Source organism: Cydia strobilella, chromosome 11 (genome assembly GCF_947568885.1).
Source record: "Cydia strobilella chromosome 11, ilCydStro3.1, whole genome shotgun sequence".
Classification (NCBI taxonomy): Eukaryota; Metazoa; Arthropoda; class Insecta; order Lepidoptera; family Tortricidae; genus Cydia; species Cydia strobilella.
The window spans coordinates 10,752,995-10,773,026 of record NC_086051.1 but is presented as its reverse complement, the minus strand read 5'-3'; the positions used below and the strand labels follow the sequence as shown (position 1 = coordinate 10,773,026).

Genomic DNA, 20,032 nt, shown 5'->3' with positions numbered 1-20,032 from the left:
TTGATCACAGGTTAAAGTTAAGCCGGTTACAGTGAAAAGTTAAAGTTATCATTCCTGTTACAAACTCCAGATTTCTGCCTTTAATCATTTGTCTCTCTGAAACTAGTGGTAGTGGTTAGTTTGATACTTGCTTAATATTTTGCCACAATATTGATCTAAATATAGTTTTCTATTTGTGAGTGAGATGCAATGTACAGGTTACAGTGAAAATATCCTTGGACAAACTTCATGCATGAATATTGTTGTAAAAGAAAAATATATATAAGACCCGTGCAACGTATATTTTAAAAGGTATTGTTTATGTTATTATACAGCATGATACTTTAGTAACATCAATTGGTGCTTATAAAATCTAAAGAACTAAAACTGGAAGAGCGATGCATTTGGACAAGACAGGTTACAGTAAAAAGTGATGCTCTTTATTTTTTTAAATATAAGTATTAAATTTAAATACAAATATTGACTTGGCCTCGATAAACATTGTTTTTGTTTATGTATAAATATATTTTTTTTGCATATGAAAAACAGAAAATAAGCATACATTCAATTCAAAAACTCGATGACAGGTTAAGATCTTTTTAAGAATCACTCATGAATTTGGTGATTATCTGTCAATGGCAAAAATGACATGTCTTCATCTTCAACCAAGAACACTAAGCTGTCACTTCAGTGTCACTTTTGACACTGACAGATCATATTCATAACAAATCCAGATAACCTGTTATTACAATCGACTTCCGGTTCGAGCGCCATCTTGATAGTTAGCATCGTGATTAATTACTTTGTTTTTTGCTTATTAATATTGTTTAAAGTGTAATATCGATAGCTTATTATACAGTAAACTAATGTGGTAGTGTGCAGTGAATGGAGAATTAATTTTGAAGCGCGTTTAACCACCATCTTGGAGTCAACGGCCGGTAGTCCACGTGCTTCTTGTAAAGACTAGCTATCGATTTACAAGAGCTAACAAATCACCGTACACTGTCTTGTACAACCGTACAATTTTTGTCGTTTGTAAACCTCTCAATACCTTGATACTGGCGAAATAGTCCCACTGGGCTGAAGCCATAATTTTAAAAGAAGAAGATGTTATTACAATCGAGACTTCCGGTTCGAACACCATCTTGATACCTAGTAGCCTCGTGATTGATTCCTTTGTTTTTTGCTCATTAATATTGTTTAAAGTGTAATATCGATAGCTTTATTATACAGTAATCTAATGTGGTAGTGTGCAGTAAATGAAGAATTAATCTCAAAGCGTGTTTAACCACCATTTTGGAGTCAACGGCCGGTAGTCCACGTGCTTCTCGTAAAATCCAGCTATCGGTTTTACGAGACAACTACAATAACTACCGAACAACGTCGTGCTCTAAGAGCATTTGGTATTTCTACCTCTAACCGTGTCTGGCTGGAGCCCTAGAGGCCTATAATTTTATTGTTTACTGTACACTGGCTGAAATATAACCCACTTTGACGCTGGCGAAATCATCGACAGTATCGATGGAGCCATACTACCTAAAGATTGATTGATTGATTATTACAATCAGAATACGCCTCCTGTTTAGATCATACCTGAAACTTTAACTTTAGCTGAATATACATGGGGGTCAAATCAATGGCCCTTCGTTTGATCCGTACTGAACACGGCACCGTGTAGGTATTGTATTGTATTGTATTGTAGTTCGGGCGATTTTCCGCAACTCGACGACTGGCGCCTATTTTGCGTGCCGTGTAGGTATATTAAAATGACAACCATAAAGACGTACCTGTCACCAGTCGCAATTAATTTCACTATCAGCACCGGTGACGAGGCGGTGGATATGATTATTCCACCGCAAGGCTGCAAGGACCGTCCTTTGTTCTCGCCGCCGCACGATCAATATCCGTACTACATTCACCACGTCAAAAAACAGGTGACCCCGCCTTCCTGGGCTTAAAATCTGAGAGCGCTAGAATTATTAATAGATAGGTACCTATAATCGTATTTTGATGCGTTTACCTATTATGGAATAAGAAGTTTGTGAAGTTAGGGCTTGTAGAGTTAGAAGCTTGGCTCTACAAGAGATCTGATAACTTTTTGACAGTGCGAGCCTTATGGTTTCGTCTTGGCAACATTTTACATGAAAATGTTTTTGCGCTACTTTGCTTTTCTCGTCTTGGCAGGGGCACTGATCTACTTATTCTAAATTTGTCGTCCATATATGTGAGAATTTCATACTTTCTTGTTTTACAATTCTCACAGGAATAAATAATACAAGTACTTTAAATCAGAACTGATCAAGTAACAACAAAAGGCATCCAAATCTAATAGAATAACGTTGATTCATAACTGATTTACACTTAAAAGCAAAGAAAATGTGTTACTTATTCATATGGAATATTATATGAAAGTCATTTGTTTTTAATTCTTTTGAGTACTGCCTACATTTATAATGCGTAATTTATGCTAGTAATGTACCTAACATAACCTAACAAAAAAAACATGCAAATTATTCGTTCTCAGCCTATAAACGGGCCGTTTCTTTCTGGTTCAAGTCAATTAGCTTAGCCTCTACCATACCTTTTTCACTCTAATAGCTCCTGACTCTTGAGCCTTAATTAGTAAAAGCTTCGCTAAATAACGAAGATGGTTCCATTCATCAATGAACAGTGAACACCGAGGAACGGGTGGATAGAGAGGGACAAGGGCAAGTTCGCTTTAGCTGCATGTAAATTTTATTTAAAAAATACATTTTAACTTTTATCTCTAACCCAAAGGACGTTGAAAGTTTTTGCTCTACTTGCGTAATTCATCATCATGTTTTACGAGGAAAAGCTGAAGTTGTACTTAGGTATTTTATGTCGTACCTACTTGTTTTTTTTTATTTTTATTTTTAAAAACCTACTTGTTGACTTTTAGGGTTCCGTATCTACCCAAAGGGTAAAAACGGGACCCTATTACTAAGACTCCGCTGTCCATCTGTCCGTCTGTCTGTCACCAGGCTGTATCTCATAAACAGTGATAGCTAGACAGTTGAAATTTTCACAGATGATGTATTTAAGTTTTTTGTGCGCTCTAAACAAAATCTAATATACTGTTCTGTATTTATCTCTTCAAGTGAATTTTATAATTCTTATGAGAATAAATGATCTTAAACCTATTTCTGTTGCCGCTACAACAACAAATACTAAAAGGTACGGCACCGGTTGTCCGGTTTTTTTTTTTGTTCTGTAAGTGAATTTATAATATTAAGTCAATACAAGTGATAACATTTTCTAAATGTCCTTTTTTTTGATTCCGTGCTCAAAAGTTATTTTTATTTTATGATTATATACATACAACACTAGCGACCGGCCCCGGCTTCGCACGGGTAGTTCAACTAATTTACACAAAACATTTACAAATTATACATACCTTCCTCTTGAATCACTCTATTAAAAAAAAAAGCATCAAAATCCGTTGCGTAGTTTTAAAGATCTAAGCATACATAGGGACAGACATCAGAAAGCGAATTTGTTTTATACTATGTAGTGATGGCCCTTACTGTATTAATATACAGTTCAAGTTTTTGTTACAATAGTAGGTATGAATACATCAACAATTGAGTACCTTGACCCGTTTTATGCCGTGCCATTTTCCCCATCAGTAGAGTTTACGGCCGCCGCGCAAATATAACTTAACCGCTGCTAATGAAGTGCTCTTATGCAATAGAACAAGCGCATTTGCCAAAACCGCTGTGTGAATAAATTTGAACATAATATGCTAATTTTTATTTTGCTTACGTGTTACCTTTGTACCGTTTAATGTGTGTGCTTATTATGAATACATGATACTTAGGTAAGTTGAGTTAATTATTGCGCAGAAAGAGTTAATTATCGGTCAGTGGAATATGTCTATTGACTGAGTAACGATTTTATAAAGCTAAACGAAAGCACCACCTACTACTTAAAATAAAATAAGGAAATTCGTTCCAATAAACAAGCATTTTATTTCTTGCAATTTTCATAATTGCTTTCATTGATTATTGATGAGCATCAGTGGAGTTTACGGCCGCCGCCCAAATATAACTTAACCGCTGCTAATGATGTGTTTTTATGCAATAGCACATTTGCCGAAACTGCTGTGTAAATAAATTTGTACATATTATGCTAATATTATTTTGTCTACATGTTACCTTTGTACCGTTGTAAGCTCAGCCGAATTTCACCTTCCCATACAAACGAAGTTCCGTTTTCATTTTAAAACTACTTTTTGAATTGTAATGAAACTTTGCACTATACCATGACGTGAGGTATATCTAGGTCTGAAATTAGTTTATATAGCTCCAGTTTATAAAACAAACGATATAGAGCAAAAAACGTGTTGTAAGAAACACGTAAATTCGCTGTATTTTTTTAACTATGGCATCTGAAGCTACATAAACTAATTTCAGACATAGATATACCGTATCCTATTGTAAGTACAAAGTTTCAGTGCAAACTAGCGACTTGTTTTAGAATTAGAGCGGAACTACGTTTGTATGGAGAACCGAGCTTACCGGAGACCCTTAATGTGTGTGCTTATTATGAATACATGATATAGGTAAGTAAGTTGAGTTAATTATTGCGCAGAAAGAGTTAATTATCTGTCAGTGGAATATGTCTATTGACCGAGTGACGATTTGACAAAGCTAAGCGAAAGCAATTAATTGGATTAAAATAAATAACAACATACTTAATTTAAAAAAGAATACATTTTTATACCAAAATCCAATTATTCCATTATGTTCGATTTAAATTAATCAAATTAATAATGTCCAATGAATAATAAATTAAACCGATATATCAAGCAACAACCCCTTCTGAGAGGGTGAAGGCCTTCCCCAGACTTGTCCATCGTTCTCTATTTCTAGCTTCGTTCTCCATTTCTTTTCAATATGTCGTGTGATGTCGTCTTCCAATAGTGTTACGTGATCCCATGTTTTCTACTGCCTGCTGGGCCGTGCCATAATATCAGGAGAGTCGACCAACGACCGTCATTCATACGAGCGCAATATCCAGCCCACTGCCACTTTTAGTTTTAATGAGTATCTATGGATCTACAAGATATATAAAATTACAATGTCATCGGTGAACTGTTCAATGACTTGTGATTTTCGACAAGTTTTTCAATATCTCTAACTGTCAAAACCAGAGTAAGTAAATACCTAAATTTATGGCCCACTTCTAAAATCATCTTTACCGTTATTACTATACGTAGAACTGACCTCTACGTATATGTATATATATTCTAGACAGATTTCTCGTCTTACATCAATTATTCACATACTGCGCTGTACGTGAGCCTTGGCCGGCTGAATCCAGAACACTAGACGAAGAACTTCCAATCGATAGTCCCGGGGAAAGAGGTGGGCAGTTGCACAGAAATTAATTGGTGCCGTTCTGGGGTAGTTTTAAAAACGTTTGAGTTTTTCGTCGTGATTTAGACAATTTTATTTTTTATGTTTATCATTCTTTAACCTACACGTGTTATTGTGATAGAACTAGGCTTAACTTTTTCTTATCCTTGAGGTAGATATTGGTAGAGTAGTTTTAGGTAGTGTTCATACACAATAAACATGATAACTGATGTCTCTTTTAACGCTGTGTGGCATAGTTGCGCAGCAACACACATGACACACACAGACACATGAATATTTTCTTCTTTGCCTTAAGGTTGTCTGGTATAGAATGCCTCATGGCATTAAGTTCGCCTTTTGTACATTGTTTTTTTGTGCAATAAAGTTTAAATAAATAAATATGGGCGATGGCAACGTATTGTATTTAAATGAAAGTGTTATACTTGTCATATATACCGTTTCTTTTAGTACTTCTCGGGAAAATCACTAGCAGAAGCATGAAATCTGTTTATATTCACGGAAAGAATTTTATTCCAGTTACAGCGGGAATGCGGGCGCCGGGCAGAGCTAGGGTTCCCAGACTTCCCAGTCGTAAAATATTTCCTGGGTATGTCGATAAAGGAAAATATAGGTAAGGCCGAGCCACGTTGAGCGTAGCGTGGACAAAGGTGGCCTTGACAATAATTAAGAGATATGAATTTACATAATTAAATTGAAAAATATAGTCTTAAGAGAAAAAAATATATAGTCTTAAGGAATAAAAAACATTATCAAAATTTAATAAGTAAATAACCAGGGTAATTGTTAGATAAACATATATCTCAAGACACTTTCAGAGATAGCAAATATTATGCCGCAAAATTATTTAAAAATCCATTTGCACGATATACGATCTTCTCAAATTATTTTGGTTTTGAGAGCGTTATACGTTAGTTTTATGTTAGCTTTTTCTGAATGTGCCCCAAATTATTTCTTATACATAATTATTTTAAATCATTTAACCATCTAAAAATCCTGAATACCTCAGAACTTTTGCTTTATTCGGTAACCCTGCAGCGACAGAGTCGGGTCAGCGCACAGGGTGGAACACTGCCAATGTTGCCGCACGCGCACCCCAGCGACCCGAGCGTGGACAAAATATGTACGTATAATCACACTAAACTGTTTTCCACAACATTTAAATTTTAAATAGATTTAAATTCTTTAACTTTTGGCTTAGTGGTCAGCGTTAATTTTTGTCTTACATCCCAAAACGAAAAACAACCGGAAAAACCGGAAAAGATGGAGACTAACATAGTTTATTTTGCTCGGGGCAAGACAATTAAACAGTATAAGAATTCCATACAAGTGATAGTCTTATCCCGGTGATAGTCTTACCCCACCTTACCTTACCTAAATATATTGGTTTCTAGAAAGTATTATTTTTCTTATTTAAGAAATCAATTTTAAGTGTGTGACCGACTAGGATACCTAGTTATTTGGCTTTCATACGGAATTGCACGACTCAACAACCGATTCAGCCTACAGAAAGAAGGATATACGATAGTTTTTATCAGTTACATCATCATCATTCCAGTTATCTTATAATTACGTATTAAGGATGACTTACGTTAGACCGGGCCGTGTCCGGACCGGAGCTTCCGGCGCTTACTTTTCTATGACATGACAGGTGATCACGTGATGCTTTCCATAGAAAACGAAGCGCCGGAAGCTCCGGCCCGGACGCGGCCCGGTCTAAAGTGAGACATCCTTTAATTTAACCTACTTATTAAAAGTAACTAGTCATGTTACATTCAATTAATTGTGTGACAGTTGGGTACCTACCTAAACGAACATTTACCTACTATCTGTGAGCTAACTTAACCCTTTCGCATCGAGCAATACGTTGGCAGCTAGTGCTAATGGAAAAAAACGTTTCTTGTGTCTAAATACCATTTCCGTTAAATATTACTTAGTTAAATCAAAGATAGATATCTCCGTAATAGATGGATACAGTCTCAGGAAAAAACGTACCACGAAAATCAATAAAATTTGATTCTCAAACAGATGGCGCCACTACCTTTGGCCTACTCTCGGATACGCATATCAGTGAAGGAACATGGGTCAAAATCATATAAAAATAATTAATGCAAATTAAAAAAAACATTTATCCATATATAAATACATTTTGTGGTATTTTTATACATCTTCATTTTTAGTTTTAATCGTGGCAGTGAATTTACTGTGGCTACAGAATTTACTGACAGTACCGCTCTATCCTATTATAACCTCTTTGGTAAAATCAAACATTCTACTTTTTTGTTTATAGTCGATTTACTAAGTTACTCGGATTGTTTATCAATAACTCGTTTAGATAAGACGTACTTATTTAAAAGCGTACAGATCTATTTAAATTTGACTACGACACAATTCATAATCATAATCTTTATTCGTCGCAACCCATGGTGTTACATATGTTTTTAATTCGTCTTTAGCAGATTCCCAAATGCAAAAATGGGTAAAATCCGAGCATTTACCAATTCCTACATTCATAACTGAATAACATTGCAATAGGTAATAAGATTAAGATAAGAAGGCTTTCAATACTTTTATCTGGGTTGGGGTGCAGGGCTGGCGCCAGCTGGCCGCCGGCCAACCCCGCGCGGGGCGCATCTCGCGCCGGATCTCGCTGTCTAAACAACCATTTCTGATTTATGTTGTTTTAGAAAATAACCATTTCTAGTCACAATATTGCATTCTTATTTGAAATAAGTTTTTGGCAAAAATTACATTGTTGGTACAAGCTTTTATCACTGACTGTACTTTTTTCCACAGGCAACTAAAACTCATCGAGACAATTCTTAAAACTGCAAACACAATTAGGTTGCGTTGTTTTATCACAGAGTTCCTATGACCACCTCCTGTCTTCATCATCAGAGCAGCTCGATGGTACCATAATATTGCATTGTCACCCGACTTACATGCGTATGCAAATTTTCAGCTTCATCGGAAACCGGGAAGATGGTTAAATTAGTTACCTTAGATTCCATTACATAGTTAGTTGATTCCATCATGAAGTTCCAGTTCATATCTTCCGGCTCCATCATCAGATCAGTTCAACAGTACCATATTATTGTATTGTCATTAGAACTACATACAGCTGCCAATTTTCATGACGCTACGATCCTTGGAAGATGGTAAAATTAGTCACCTTAGATTCCATTACATAGTTAGTTACATACAGGTCGACCTAATAAAAGCTTGTTAAAAAGGTTGCCCATATTGCATAAAATAGGTATTCTTCAGAACCACTAGTGTAATTCTATAGCGTGACGAGCGTTTGCGTTATGTGACATAACTTATGTCTATTTTTGGAGAGATTTTGAACAGCGCGCCAAGCAGGACGTTTTGGAATCTAAAATCCCATACAAAATGACAACGCAAACGCGTCACTTGTCACCTCACTCACGTTTGAAATTTACACTAGGGATACATACTGCTCGCTCATGGTAGAGTGCACTAGCGTTCCCATGGCCTCGCCTTACAGAACCGACTCGAGGCGACAGACAGGTGGTTTTAGTGGGTATACCGGACTTACGTGGTGAGTCCCACAACTCCCACATAACCATCCCGGGTACATCCCCGCGCCCGGGTGGTATGCGTAACGCATTTCCCCTGTATAAATAAAAAGGGGTACATACTGTAAAATATCTAATAAATATTAGATATTATACAGTATGCAAATGCAAATGCATTCGATTCTATCTTTGTATTAGATACCTAAAGCCTGACCAGTAATATATGGTCACGCGACTCACGCGCCATGTTGCGGAATTTCACTGGAACTATTTTTTTCATACCTACTACCTATCTACTGAACTGTCACCCTATACATAAGAATAACAGCGCCCTCTTGACAATTATCATATATAGGCTATACACACACTTCGACTATTCTAAATTATGTCTATGGGTTACTAATTATTACTTAAATCTTTTACTTTTACAACGGATTTATTTTCCTTTATTTAGATACAATATTTAGTTAGAAGAGTGTCACATAGCATGAAAATATGGGAAAAAGTGATAGAGAGATGCCTGAGAGATGAGAGTGATATAACACAAAACCAGTTCGGGTTTATGCCGGGGAGAGGTACAACAGACGCCATTTTTGCACTTCGCCAAATGTGCGAAAAATACAGACATGCCAAAAAGAACCTGCATATGGTGTTTGTTGACCTCGAAAAAGCATACGATCGAGTACCCCGAGAGGTTTTGTGGTGGGCTCTGAAAGAGAAATGCGTGCCTGGGAAGTATGTGGAGCTAAACCGGTGAATGTACAACCGATGTTGTACACGGGTCCGGTCAGCCGCTGGCACCACCGACAGGTTCAGTGTCACAGTAGGCTTGCACCAGGGATCGGCTTTAAGCCCTTACCTCTTCCTGCTAGTTATGGACGCTCTGTCGTCGGACATACAGGAGGAGGCACCTTGGTGCATGCTGTTTGCTGATGACATTGTGCTTGTAGGTGAAAACGAACTAGAGGTGCAGAGCAGACTTGAGAAATGGCGGCAAAAATTGGAGAATGTTGGCCTAAAGATCAGCAGATCTAAAACAGAACACATGTTCTGCGATTTTGGCGGTCTCTCCAGTTTTGCTGCCATAGAACTCGATAGCGTTACATTGCCGGTCTGCTCCGACTTCAAGTACCTCGGTTCGCTCGTACAGTGCGATGGCGATATTGACCGTGACGTGAAAAACCGGATTAGCACAGGATGGATGAAATGGCGACAGGTTACGGGAACCATTTGTGACGCCCGTATGCCCCTTCGGTTGAAGGGTAAAATTTATAAAACGATCATAAGACCTGTCGTCATGTATGGATCAGAGTGTTGGGCCCTAAAGGTGACGGATGAAAAGAGATTGCATGTAGCGGAGATGAGAATGTTAAGGTGGATGTGTGGCGTGACGAGAATGGATAGGATAAGGAATGAGTATATAAGAGGAAGCCTGAAAGTTGCACCCATAACAGAAAAAATAAGGGCAAATCGCCTAGCATGGTACGGGCATGTGATGCGGAGGGATGAAAGTCATGTGACGAGAAAGGTATTAAGAATGAATGTGAAGAACGAGGAGAGGAAAACCGAGGAAAAGATGGATGGACTGTGTGAAAGATGATATGAAACTAGCGCAAGTGAATGATGAGATGACGGGTGACAGAGATGTATGGAAGAAAAAGACATGCTGCGCCGACCCCAAGTGAATGGAACAAGGGCAAGCGAATGATTTAGTTAGAAGAAGAAGTTCCGCATAATAATCAATTAATATGTAAAACACGTTATTTCGCGGTTTTTTAGTCGGTTAGTTCTTTCTTACAAGCTTAACATTATTTCTAAATAGGTATCCCGTTTTTACCTGTAGGTACATTTAATAGGTATATGCTATATGATATCAAACTTCCTCACTTCACTAGAGCGTCCCGGCCGGCGCCGGAACTCGCCTCGCCAACCGTTTCAGATTAATTTTACTCGGGAAAATAGAACTCATATCCCCATCAACTCGAAACTCTTAAAGCATTGCGGTCTTCAACGTAGGTAAGAATTTATAGAAACGAATTTCGCAATAAGCTATCATAAGATGTATGGCTTATAAAATAAATAAGATTAAAAAAAAAAAAAAAAAAAAATTTCGCAATAAGCGCCAGCTTAGTAGGTACCTACACTATTGTGTAAGTAAGATATTTTGAAGTATACGGGAAGATTTTTCTGGCGAATGTACCTAGGCGTAATAAATCCAACGTTCATAGAAAATAAGCTTTTTGCTTTGCTATCAACATTTTGATACAAACAAAAAACGAAGAAAGCTCAAAATTTGGAAATCGATAAATAAGAATAACCTACATTAGAAGAACCAATATTCCGTTTTTTGTCAGAACAATTAAATAGGTCAATCATGTACATATAAATTATCTACTACTAATTTGTATAGTTTCTGGCATATTCATTAATTATTACTAGCAGACGCCGTGACAATTGCTACTTTATTAATATTTCCCGGCATGCATCAAATGCTACAAACACCCACTTTCACCGCTAGGTACCTTAGAACATAAAACCAATCAATAATAGATAGCAGCCGCGGCAGCCCGTAACACGTAGACGGTCAAAGACGTTGGATCAATATGCCTGTAATATGTAACTTGCTTCGATCGATGCACACGTGTGCTTCTGACACACTTAAAAGCTACATTTAGGGTATGCGCGCACGAGCAATTTAGTCGCAAGGCGATTTATTTGTCTCTTTTCGACAAATAAATCGCCTTGCGACTAAGTTGCTCATGATGCGCACACGAGAGCGACTTTTGTGGCCGCAACTATTTTATCTCTCACATCTCACATCAAGCCTATGGGTAAGTATGAAAGTGCGCGCATGTAGCGACGCGACAAGCGGGAGACTTTCTGGAGGCCTACCGCAAACCACGTTCAACGTGTTGCCTCCTTGTCACACTTACATACGAATTTACAAGTGCGACAGAGACGCAACACGTCGAACGTGGTTCGCGGTAGGCCCTCTGGCCTACCGGCAACTTTTTTGTCGCCGTGCGCGCACTTTCATTGAAATTTGAAACCAATACGGAAGGAGACAGTTGCGTCGCGGGCTTGACTCTGAACCTGCGGATAAAAAAGTCTACCGGGAGTCGCGTCGCTACGTGTGCGCACTTCCATACTAACCCATAGACTTGATGTGAGAGACAAAATAGTCTCGGAGACAAAAGTTGCTCGGTGTTTAGTAGTAGAGTAGTAAAGTAGTAAAACACTTTATTGTACAAAAAAGAAACATGAAACAGGAAAAACACACATCATTAGTACAAAGGCGAACTTTTCCTTTTCAGCGATCTCTTCCAGTTAACCTTTGAGCAAATGAGGGAGGATTGGAGACGGTGGGGTGTTTAGATCTGTCTTAGTTCATCTCCTTTTCACTTCAGGCGCAGCCATAGGTATTTGTAAGTCATTAAGTTACTTAATAAATGGAATGATTATTGTTTTGATAAGGTTTAGAATTAAGCTCAAAATTTTCTTACGAGGTCGTTTATTTGAAACTTACACTCATGGACAAATTTAAACTTAGAAGAACAAGGAAGAAGGAAAAAGTTTAGTTACTAATTTTGAAATTACTTTAGGTGCTGTAATCCAGTAATCAAACTTTTTTTGCGTTTCTCTAAATTTGTCCATGAGTGTAAGTAGTAAGTAAACCATGCACAAGCACCTAAGATATTGATATACGGATACCAGTACCTAAAGCATTTTCACATAATATGTATATAACCTGTATACATTGAAATCTTATATTGCTCCGGCGGGAAATATTAGACTGCCGTGTATGTCGTAAAATAGTTTTGCACTGTAATAGTTGAATTAAGATATCGTATACCAAACTGTAATTGGGTACTTTTCAATTTCAGCTCAAATTAATTATTTATTTTGGGTTGTATAGTAGAAACAATTGCTTCATAAGTCAGAAACGCGCATGTGACACCCTTAATACAGCAACATCCATATACTTCGAAAACCGTTTAGCGTGGCTTGTTAGTCTCCATAGGTAGCCAAAATCGAGAAAAAAATTGTCTAAAAATTGAATTTAGCAAGGAGCAAGTACCAGGGCCTCATGAGTTACGAGAAGGTGTCGTTAGCGTGTACGATTATGAAGGTATCGCATTTGTTCGCGTATTTTAGCTTTATACTTTTGGTTTGTTTACCTATATGATTATATTGATGATACTAGTTTAAAGTATTATTTTTGTTGACTCGTAGAAAAAGTATTGTATACAATCGTGATATAATGGAGAGCTTATCAATCTCGTACCCAATAAGGCCACTCAGCAAGCTTCGCGGTTTAACACGGTACTCAACTGAAAAGCTCTCATTATATCACGATTGTATAATAGTTATTTATGATACAAGTGCGGAAAAGAGGAAATTCGAAACGAGTGGCGATAATCGACACGGGTTACGACTTACCTATTCGCACGTGTATCGTACAACGTTTTATAGTACATATGGCCCTTTAAACTTTCGACATATGCACGAAAAGTGCTCTTTACGCACTAGTGCGAAAAAGTATCACCATATGTACTGTAAAATACTATTGTTATGTGTAAATTCTTTAACCCTTTGAAAGCAACGCCTATAACTAATGCGCCCCTGCGTACTTATCACAATGCACGAAAGTTGATATTACACTGTAATCGAGCGCGTCAGTTGACTTTTTTGGCGGTCAAATGTACATATTATACTACTCTAATACATAGTATGAATAAATCGTGTTGTCATTGTCACTTCATTTTCGGTCTGAACCAATTGTGGGTCCCCGGCAAGCTCGCCCAAAACGCTCGCTCGCTCGGTTCTCCATACAAACGTAGCTTCTCTCTCTTTTTACAACAACAAAGCTACATTGCTCTGAAACTTTGTACTTACAATAGGATAAGGTATATCTATGTCTGTAATTAGTTTATGTAACTTCAGATACCATAGTTAAAAAATACAGCGAATTTAAGTTTTTCATACAAAACTTGTTTTTTCTCTATTTCGTTAGTTTTATAAACTGGAGCTACGTATATAAACTAATTACAGACCTAGATATACCTCATGTCATTGTATGTGCAGTTTCATTACAATCCAACACGTAGTTGATTTTATTTTCTATGACCAAACTAGGGGGGGGTGAATACGTAGGTCATACTGAACAACTTTTACTATGGGCCCAACCCCGAAATATGTAGGTCATACTGAACAACTTTTTCTATGGGCCCAACCCCGAAATATGTAGGTCGTACTGAACAACTTTTACTATGGGCCCAACCCCGAAATCGCGAAAAAACAATCTGCTGTCTCATACATTTCGGTAAATCAGTCATTGTTTTTTATAAGTAAAACAGCTGATTTTTAGGGTTTCGTACCCAAAGGGCAAAAACGGGACCCTATTACTAAGACTCCGCTGTCTGTCCATCTGTCACCAGGCTGTGTCTCACGAACCGTGATAGCCAGACATTTGAAATTTTTACAGATGATGTATTTCTGTTGCCGCTATAACAACAAATACTAAAAACAGAATTAAATAAATATTTAAGTGGGGCTCCCATACAACAAACGTGATTTTTTTGCCGTTTGCCGTAATGGTACGGAACCCTTCGTGCGCGAGCCCGACTCGCACTTGGACGGTTTTTTTTTGCGATTTCTGGATTGACCCCATAACTAGTAAAAGTTGTTCAGTATGACCTACATATTCACCCCTTAGAGTTTGGTCAGAGATAACAAAATCAACCTGTAGGTATTACGCCACAGCCACCTGATATTTACTGAAGCATTTGATTCAATTTAATTTAAATCGAATTCTAAACAAATGCGACCTTTCAATGCAAAAGTTGTACCAACTATGTTGAAACTAATACATAACTCGCGAATATAAGAGGATAGACTAAGTTACTGAAAGTTTTGTCGTCATGACAAGACGGTTAAGTACATCACTTCAGTGCTGCTATTTACAATGCTATCGCTACAGGGCAAACGAATATGTTTACAGCGACATTTATGCATAGTTTTTATGCATCTGTAGGTCAACATGTTTACAGCGACAAGCTTACAAATGACTCAGAATGTTCGTGAATTAGAACTAGTCACCTGTGGCGTGCGAAGCTCAAAGTGACGAGTTGGCAAATAATAACATGAATGCGCTCGCTAAGCCCACGCCTTCACAGAAAAACTATTCATAAAACAAGGTGAATCCGCTTTGCAAAGTGTTGATACACGCGCTCGTGCCTATCAGTATTAACGATCATTTTATTGCTAAGTTCGTCATGGGAATTAGCTACAAAGCCTACAAAATTTGTTGTTGCTAAGTAACCCTGGCGATTTCAACAAATTGAATTTCTTTAGTTAATGCGAACTTTCCTGAATGACTACTTTATTGGAACCGGCCATATTTGCCCACTTGTAAAGAATACCAAAGAGAATTAAGAAGACATAGAGTGCTCACTCCATACATCGGTTTTGTTACCAAAAAGACTATTATTTTCGTAGTCCACAGCTTACACGCCTAATCATATTTCCACAACACCAATCCTTCGAGTTCGTAGCGTATTTTTAGGGTTCCGTACCCAAAGGGTAAAAACGGGACCCTATTACTAAGACTCCGCTGTCCGTCTGTCTGGCTGTCGCCAGGCTGTATCTCATGAACCGTGATAGCTAGACAGTTGAAATTTTCACAGATGATGTATTTCTGCTGCCGCTATAACAACAAATACTAAAAAGCGAAACCCTCGGTGCGCGAGTCCGTCTCGCACTTGGCCGGTTTTTTTTTTTAGTAAATTACGAAAGTAAAACGATTAGTTAACCAATTCAAATAAGTTGGTCAGGTCAGGGCCGATTAAGCTCAAAAATAATGGTGTAATTGATACATTAATACCTAAATATTAGTTAATTACATGTTAATTGTGCTTATTTGTTCTTGGAATCCGGCGCTCTCAGAATAAGGAATATTCCTCCTAACTTTAATCTAACGAAACAGGCGTCAGAATCTATTATTATTTGAATTTCAGAATACAATTCAGAAGTCAACGTCTTCGTACAAAGTCACCTTTACAATAACATAATACTGGCTAAAATAACACAAATGAAATGAGCTTTATTAAATTACAATTTAAATTAATGAACAGCATATAACCAATGTAATCTAATACAATTACGCTGCAGAATGTAGAAACGAAACCTCCCAATGCGTTACCAATAATGAATTTCCCGTAGCAGATCTACGCCCGTGCTACGAGATGGCTACGCCGCTGCTGCTACGACGCCCCACTTCAAGTTAACGGCCCAATTCTAACAATGCTTATAAGATGTCACAGCGATGCTATACCGATCTGTCTGTGTCAAAATGGCATTTTTTTAACGTTACTTTTGACACTGACAGATCGGTATCGTATCGCTGTGACATCTTATAAGCATTGTTAGAATTGGGTTGTAAGTATGTGGCTTTGCTTTTTGTGTTATAATAAAATTAATAAAAGGAATTTATATGTGCCATTCTCAATCAAAAGGGTACTTATAAGGTGCTATTTCCATATAGCATTAATTTGAAATCAAGCTTATCGACAAGCGACAATGTGGTACCTTTTGGTTGAAAACGTCACATATTCAGACATAATTATGTACAAAATAAATATGAGTATTTATTGTTTATGTTAGGCTATTAACCAAATATATACGTAACTCCGTATAAGATTAGTAGTCTAAAACAAACAGATCAAGAAAAATGTATGCTCGAATAGATGGCTCCATTTAGCCACCTTTGGCCTATACTTGTGTAGATAGCGACATCGTTTGATATTTAACAATTTTAACACATATTAATGAAACATGGGTGAGTCATATGCCGCTCTATTTTGATAGATAGTTAGATAGATAGATTTCCGAGAGAAGCGAAGTCTCCGTTTCGGGTTGGACAAGAATGATTTGTATGTCCGGCTATTTTCCACTACAGGAGCCCGATTCAGGTTAAACAACTTGTTACGATCTTGTCTTAATAGGTCCTCAAGGTACTCAAATATCACTCAGGAATCACCAAGATAATCGTCAAAGTCGTATCAAAACCGTAACAAGTTGTCAAATCTGAATCGGCCTCCCGCGGTCGCATTTCTCAACTGATCCTTGCGAATTTTTGTGAGCAGGTTCGATAATGGGCTATATAATGGTCGAAAATATTTTATAATGTTTTATATTTTTGAATTTGAAAACAACATTTTAATTAATTTCGCCGTTAAACGTTTTGAAAAAAAAAACATTTTTATTTGTTTATTTAAAATTTAAAACGGGCAACAAGGCCCATATTACAAATAACTTACAGACTAACATACATATAATTATGTATTGTATAAACTTAAAACTAAACACTATTTATGCGACAAAACGGCGTGGCTCCGGTGAATGGGCTGCTCTTGTGTCGGATTCGGCAGTTTGCCCCGAGTTTGTTTTGTTATTGCTGCCCGCCCCGATATGGCAACGGCAACCTTTACAATCTTACTTACTTACTTACTTAATGGCGCAGCGACCCAAAATGAGTCTTAACCTAACACGAGTATACGCCAGTCGTCTCGATCCTGTGCCATCTCCCGCCAGTTATCAGCATGGAGAGCGCTCAAATCTACTCCAACAGCATCGCCCCAGCGATACCTGGGACGTCCGATCGGCCTCCGCCCCACCCGGCGTCCCAAGTACGCCCTTTAAACGCCGCGATCCTCCTCCATTCTCAAAACGTGGCCGAACCAGCGGAGACGGTGAGCTTTTGTCTCGCCTATAATGTTGGGTGCAGCCACAAGATCTTCAATCTCGACGTTTTTTTGGAGTCTAAAACTGCCATCTTCCCTTCGCACAGGACCCAGGATTTTTCAATCTTAATGCCGAGCAAATAAATCAGTCCGCCAGACGATATCGGCCATTCAGTTATTAGGAACTGTCAAATTTTTGTTCTAACTGACAGGCCGATATCGTCCGGCGGGCTGATAGTCAGTGGGCCCCTTTAGGCTAGCTGGCTATTGGTAATAGGCTACCAAACAGTAATTAATGTCCAACTATAAGTATTAAGTAGGTTAATACAGTCGAACCAAGAGGCACGCAGGTTTAATTGGCAAGGAGTAGACTAGACAAGGGGTAAGTAAACAGCCAGGTGCGGTGCGCTCTGGGTCGGGCTATTTGCTAGACAGTATTTGCAGATCGGTCGGGAGCTGCGTTTAGCGGGTTGAACAGATATTTCCTGCTATGTATTCACTTCACTGGCTTAATCTGTGTATGTGTATTTAGGCGGCTGAAATTTAAGCTATGAATTCTATCTTGAGATTTGTCTCCTCTTTGAGAAGCTCAAAAGCTTGGTAAGTCCTCGATTTGGTTAGGGTTGGTTTTTTCATAGCATGACATCGGCCACAATGTTATACCCTCTAAACTATTAAGCTATGTAACTATGTCCAGTTGTCTCATTCAATTTTCTAGGATTAAATGTATTTCAAATAACAAAGTGAAAATCACTTTAGAGGATAGTGGAGGATAGCTTCTCCATACAAACGTAGTTCCTATTTATGTATAGTATTTTCACACAATACGATTTTAAGAGTTAGGAGCGGAAAACAATTTTCATACAAATTTTTAAAAGCTAAACTAACATAACTCATTACAATTAAAAAATCAAACGAAGAGTTTGATATTATGTACATTTTAAATAAAATATTAACGGAGATCATGAGCTGTTAATAAAATAAGCCCTATTGGTTCCATGATCCCCTGCAATTTCTTTGATGTCTTTATCTATATATCCCTTCTGCTCTCTAAAGCTAATAATTGGCCTTTCCCTTCCTTGTTTTTCTTCCCCCTTCCTCAGAAACTTATTTTGCTAATTCGCTTCATTATGTTTTTATGTAGTGTCATTTCGTAAATCAGGTCAACCCTGGTGACATTTTATGGAAAATATACCGAGGTTGGAGGTTGGAGAGTTACAGCGTTTTATAAAACCATCACTTTAATACTTGATTGAATTGAATTATTATACGATTATATTGCCTAATTAAGTTTAAAAAGTGCTGCATTGGATGCGCACTTTACGATCAATACCTCTAATTTAACACATTAACGGGATTGTCGGACATGCGAAGCTTCCAAATATTCTTAAAATACAATGATCAAAGAAAGCGAGAACAACCGTAAAGTGTCCCTCTCAGACTTATTGCCAAACGTTCAGTTGTCGAATCTCGATGTTGCGAAAATGGGTCACAGTGTGTCATGCACCCACATACCATTGGCGCAAACAAAAGTTTATGCCTCGCAAGTGTCTCTACGAGTGTTGATTTAACACTATTTATAGCTACACGTGTCAATTACGTAGACATTTTTATTGCTCTAATTGAGGCTATAACGAGCTATAGCCGACTGTTTTGAATGTAGTAAAAAATTTGAAGAGCTTACTCAAACTTAATAATCCTTTTACATACTTATTGATTAATTTTACGGCCAATCATTCTCAATATTTTTTAAATTTTCGCTCTGTCATGTAATATTAAGTCCTAGCTGTAAATCGATGTTGAATTATAAGTTTATAACTACCATTATAAACAGGTATAGAATTATGAATGAAAGCTCGTTGTTTACCTTCCTTATAACCTTGATGATGTCGCTCGTGGCGAGCCTGCGCCGTGGCTGAAGAGGACGAGGGCACTGGGTGGAGGTGTTCGGTGGTCAGGTTCGGTTCGTTCACAGTCACTGGCTCACAAGCACTAGCACGGAAGGTCTAGGGTAACGCGCGCACTGGTGCGGTTGGTCGGTCGTGTCGCGGGAGTCGCGCGCGGCTGGTCCGCCTCGGGGCTGAGTCCGACTGCGCCGCGCCGACTATTTGCGCCCGCTCGCCCGCCCCGCGCCGCCCGCCCAAAGCTTTCTCTGCGCAAAGCACATAACTTTCTTTTATTGCTTCGCATAAGTTTTTGTCACCTACCGAGGTCTACCGGTCACTACTTTTTGTCATAGTGAAATAACAAGTATTAGAATTTTCCCTTCTCATGCTCGTAAAGTTGGCGTTTAGGTAAGTCACGTCTAAATTACATGAAGTTACTTTTTATGCTCTAGCGCATAAAGTAAAATCATCCAATATGACCCTTGTTGACT

General features: G+C 38.0%; 1 protein-coding gene across 8 annotated transcripts in view; it reads right to left on the bottom strand.

The window, feature by feature from the left end:
• Positions 1 to 19,763, bottom strand: part of LOC134745114 (potassium voltage-gated channel protein Shab) — a 98,348-nt gene extending 78,585 nt beyond the window's left edge. For all 8 annotated transcript variants that reach the window (XM_063679068.1, XM_063679072.1, XM_063679073.1 and 5 more), the window contains exon 1: positions 19,523 to 19,763. The gene's annotated coding sequence lies outside the window, so the exon portion shown is untranslated. The remainder of the gene's footprint in view (positions 1 to 19,522) is intronic.
• Positions 19,764 to 20,032: the final 269 nt, after the last annotated feature.